General features: G+C 37.7%; 1 long non-coding RNA gene across 1 annotated transcript; it reads left to right on the forward strand.

The window, feature by feature from the left end:
* The first annotated feature begins 769 nt into the window (after positions 1-769).
* On the forward strand, positions 770-1327 carry LOC311293887. The gene is made up of 3 exons (XR_014627972.1): positions 770-858; positions 953-997; positions 1163-1327. It is a non-coding gene; the product is annotated as an uncharacterized lncRNA (long non-coding RNA).
* Positions 1328-5778: the final 4451 nt, after the last annotated feature.

The raw sequence follows: 5778 nt of genomic DNA on the forward strand, positions 1-5778 counted from the left end.
AATGACCAACAACAAGTACCCAGTTAACACAGAACGTTCCCCTAATGTTATTTTTTGGTTATTTTTTTGGGAACCAAATACTTACGTTAGGGGAACGTTCTTTTTTGGTTTTATTTTTATGTAACAATAAAATAACGTTCCCAGAACGTTGCTGGGTGGTTACCATAAAAAATAACGTTCTGGGAACCATAAACTAACATTCTGAGAATGTTCTGCGTACCAAAAACTAACGTTATGGGAACCAAAAATTGTTAGCTGGGTAGTCCAACCTATACAAAGTAATTTGATTATGCAAATAAACGATTGACTCTCCAATGGAATAATGTGAGTGAACATTTCCATTATTAATAATAATAATAATAATAATAATTAAAAAAAAAGGCACCTCTATTCTCCCAATCTCAAATTCGTGAGTCTAGAAGGGTAGAAAAGAATAATTCATATTTTTAACCAGGGAGTTGAAACTTGTCGCAAGTACAAAAAGAACATTTGGACGACCCCCTAAGAGCAATAGTCTATTTGTCTTTGTGTGTGTCGAAGAATGAATGTTTAAACATGAAATTCTCTTTCACTGTGTGCTTGGAGATTATATTCTGCTGTGTTTCTGAATGTCTCATATTCACAGGGCGGGTGTCTGATGCTCAAGTGACTGATCCTCAAGTGACTGATGCTCAAAACTGCAGTGATGATGAATATGCTCAAGCTAAAAAGGATCTTTTTGAACACCTCAGATTGGGCAGTAATGACTCTCAGAATATCAGAATGTGGCCCTTGATATTCAACAGGTGGGCCTCGGTCTTCGCTACCAACCCTGCTAAAATTTTTTTGGACATGTATGTGACCTCCATCATAAATGTGGTATGTGTCCAGCATGATTTATCTTCTCATTTAAGTCATTATGGGATGTCAAGCAGTTGTAGTATCATCTCTCAACACATCGTTTTATCTACAGGATGAAAAAGCCCAGAGTCTCACGACACAGGTCAAAGTGCTAACAGTAAGCATTTTAAAAAACTATTTTATTCTTATTTCACAAAGTTTTACTTCATTTACAGGATTTTGTCACATGATCAGAGTTTTTTTTTTTTTTTTTTGGATTTTCAAGCATACAGTGTCTGTCTTATAATCACTCTGACCTTCTCTATAACTATAACTTTTCCAGGAATGGCCAATTTGGGATATGGCGTGGAATAAAAATGAATATTGTGGAATTGAAACTTTTGTTGCCCCCAAAAATATGTTTTGGACTCCAGACATTGGTATTGTGGAAAGGTAAAAATGACTTCTGTCAGAAACTTTTATTTTGGCTGTTTTTGCCTTTTAGTGATAGACCAGAAAGGTTACAAAACCATGGACAGAATAAGGGTAATGGGATGACAAAAGAGAAATAACAAACCAGATTCAAAGACTTGGTTCTGCACATAAAACAGCTTTTTTTTGGTCAAATCAGATCTTTAAGATTGATTGTTCACATTATCATTTTGTAATCTATATATGTTTAATAATCAGACAGTGATCATGATCAACTCTTGTCGGTCACAATGCAGAAGCTGATGATACTTTATACATGATGGGAAAGAAATGAGACACATTCACAGACTCTTTTATTCAAACAAATATTTTCCGGTAACCTGAAAGATGGCACTAAATACCAACTCTGAAGCAGTGTTAAAGGTATTGAGATAATAAAGTGATTAGGCTAATTGAGTGATGATTGACTATAAGTGAAGACACCTGATGATAATAAGCAGAATCACTGAAGGAAAGTGTCCTTGTAGGCCGGCGGTGGATCTATATACGCACTCTCCTCACGCAGCGAGCGACTCACGGTGCGTGTCCACTACAGCGGTAAAACTCCGCTCAGTGCGAGTAACCCCAGAGTGCAGTCTGGACGATTGGGGCGGGGCAACAGCCCACACACGATTTTATTGGTTTTTATTACATGGCTTGGTTGAATTCTAATGTAGAATGCGGTGTGTTATTTCTTGATAACAGACCGCTGCGAAGTATAACACACCGTTGCTATGAAAAACAGAGCGTTGATATGGACGCAGAATTCTAACCGTAGTGACGGAACGGACTATTTTCTTTAGCGGAAGCAATACAATCATTTTTAAATCAATAAACTCCTTTTTAAATCAATATTTTGTGTCAAATTATTGATTTGTTTGGTAGGTAGCCATGTAATAAGCGGGATAATGTAGTGCGAGGCGGTTGTTATAGCGAATACATCCCCTTCAGGGTGATTCAAGCTCTGCTTCGCGTCGGGGTCCTGATCAGCCTGTCGGGGTTGTATTTGCTATAACAACCGCCTCGCCCTACATTATCCCTTACATAAAAAATCCCTTTTCAGTTAGTAAACATGGTGACGTTTTTCTGTGGGCGGAGCTTAGGTGGTGGCAGAACGATCCCTCTGGCCGCTTCACTAACGTTAGTTTGCAAGTTTTTTTTACTTGTTTTTTAACAATGACTGGAGAATATCTGATTTTATCTTAATGTGCAAGGTCACTCACTGTCCAGGACTGCAATTGTTATTTGCAAAAGTTCATTTTAACGGACGGAACCAGATTGGCTGACCCGTACACGCTCAGTCAATGGATGGACGATCTAACAGGATTAACGTTAACGCTACCTCGGTTGACTTCTACACCTACCCGATAGAGAAACCGAGGGTAAAGAGAAACTGAGGGCAAATAAATCTTTAGATGCCTATAACTATGTGTTGAATGGCCACGTACAAGACTTGTGTGGTACGATGACGATCCAAAGTTCTGCTAGTCAGAGCCAAGGCCAGTAGACGACAATGTAAAGAGTGAGATTACGGTGAAATTTGTGTATATTTTCTAGAAATAAAAATTCCAGATACAGCATATTCATTTTTCATCAATTCTTGCACCCAACAACACAACAAGATGACATTTAATATTAATAATAATAATTTAAGCTCCTTATTATGTAGCCGAATCTGTGCTGGTTTGTATTGGCCGCCTCCAGTTTTCCCTTTGTTTTGCCACCAGCTAACGTCGTGACGTAACTGTGACGTCGGCTCGAAATTGGTCTATACAGCAATCGTATTGGCGTAGCCGCTTGAGGCATGAGCATGCGCATTCCTTTATGTACGAGTTTATGAATTATCTACTACGCTGTTCGGCCGTACTACAGAAATATCAAGTGATAACCATGGCGATTTCAATCAATTGGACAATGTTTTAATGAAGTTACACTAATCAAGTTAGATGAAGTTACTCATTTCACATATTGTAAGCTTTAATATTGAGCAGTTTTAGGGCTGGGCGATATCACGAAATGCTGATATAAATGATACACTGTTTGATATATAACCTTACCTAGCTATATTATTTTTAATAATTTACCCAGCAGATAAGTCAGTGTCACTTTTAGTGGGCAATGAGCATGACTGCATGAAATTACTGGCATTGCAAAGGAGAGATATTTTATAAGCAGATCAGATATAGACAATATATTCTGCATGTCATGCAGGGCTCCGTAGTTTTACATAATTTGTTTATGCTTCTTAATTTTTCCGTTAGTGTCAGTGAATAAACACAAACTCGGGATTTTACACAAATGATGATAATTCACTGTATTTCAGTAAGACATCAGATAAATCCGAAAAATGTGTTTTATTTTATTTTAAAGCAGAACGACGGTGACAAATAAAACAATAATAGGCTACCAAATACCCTACAAGCCCTGGTCACTGGGTTTTGTGCGTACAATGGGAATAAAAACCTTGCAGTGTTGAAATGTGGAAAAAAAAAAGTAATAATTTTTTTTACTAAAACAGATGTTATGTCGACCTAGCAAATATTATTATTTATGTGCTCAAGACTGTATTTAAGCAATACATGTTCATATCACTTCTCTGCAGGTTTTTTTTTATTAATTTTATTATATTATAATTGCACAGATTAACAGCAGTGATAACTATTTTTATCCCGTATACGGATTAAAACATGAACACGCAATGCGGGGTGGATAAATAAATAATTGGATTTTTAATAGCCTACCTGATGTCAGTCACAGATAGTCTACATGTTAACCATTTGACACTTATTAGAAAACAGAAATCTTTAAAAAAAACTATAACATATGGCTTTACTGAACCAATATATAGGCAGCAGGCCCTCATATTTTATAATCAGGTAAACAACAAGGAAACATGAGTTTGTCATTAAACATTTTATTTGCACTTTGTGCCAAATAATGCAAGCATTGGACAACAAATCTTGTAAAAACAAATCAACAACAAAAAAAGGTTGTGCTTTATAATTTTAAATCAGCTGCTTGCGGTCGGATTTATCCGATGTCTTACTTTAATCAGTGAACTGTCATAATTTGCGTAAAATCCTGTGTTTGTTCTGATCTACCGATCATAATGGAAATTTGAAGAAGCCAAGTGAATGACAGCTTTATTAGCCTGAAGTAGCCTACACTGCGCTGTCACCAAGCGTTCTTTTCTGTGTCTTAAGTACAATAAAACATTAGCCAATATATATCTGTACTAAAATTACCATGGTAAACCGATAATAAGATACGATTAAAGTTAGCATTTAATATTTCTTTAATAAGGCCAAATAATTCAACAAATTTTTTTTTCAACACACAGTATAATCATCAGAGATGCACGCGATTACATTCGAAAATAGACTAGCTTTGTTTCCAAATGCCCCAAGCAAACATATCCTGTCAATTTTACAAACTTTTATAAAACCCAGCCATTAATAATCACAATGAACACATCCAAAATGAAATATTTATCATATAGGCCTATGTAACAACTGCAAAGCATCTAATTTGTAAACAAAATGATTTGCGTACTAAATCCAGCATAAATTCCGGCACATTTTGAATTTTTTTAAACTCTCAAGACAGACGTCACATCCCGAAGCTCACAGCAATTGGCTCCCGACCGCGTTTTTCCCTTGATATTTGCATAAAGTCTCGAACTGCCCAACATTTTGACACTCACGGTCGCTCTCAGCGCTTTCTCCGGTCCGCTGTCAATCCCAAAATGCACTGCGCAAGCGTGAAGCTCGACTTCCATGGGAATTAATTGAAAATGCTCGCTCCGCGCCAGTGGACACGCACTGTTACTCTCCACATGACAACAGCGAGTGACTCACTCTATTATGAAAGTCCAGGGTTTCTACAGCATGACACCCAACAGAGTTTTAATAAAAACAATGTATCATCCTCTGGAGCGCCAAATGAAACGCGGGACGCATCCGAAGACTGGCCCGTGACCTCATCCGGCAACCTCACGGGTTGCAATGTGCTGGAGGGGTGTGTGGTCCGAGGAGGAATTGCCAGAGCTTCGGAGGTCATCGAGTCTCGATCGCAACATTGCAATGATCATGTTCCCGCAATGAGAACATGACGCATCCACGAACGCTTCCTGAGCGTGATTTAAGCCCAAACACGCCAGGCAGCGATCGTGCCAATCAAAAGACAATACCTGTTTACCACTTACAGTTGAAAGCGCAGCTGTCACCATTTTTCAAAATAAATGACGAATTTGTATGTGGCCGACTAAAGTGTGCAGCCTTCAAAATGAGACCCAGCTCATGGTTAGCTGGTTAATCCGTATCTGCAAGTTACTTTTGATTTGAATACCTGCTGTCTTTAATCACCATGTCTTTATTAATCAGTGTTAATTTATATTTTATCAATTTAGCATCAAGACTGATTTTGGAACAAAGGAGTCTCCAAATGTGTTGTTGTTCCATTTCGGCTATACAGCCTCAGCTGACTTTA

This window comes from Rutilus rutilus (genome assembly GCF_951802725.1).
Source record: "Rutilus rutilus genome assembly, chromosome: 1".
NCBI classification, from domain to species: domain Eukaryota; kingdom Metazoa; phylum Chordata; class Actinopteri; order Cypriniformes; family Leuciscidae; genus Rutilus; species Rutilus rutilus.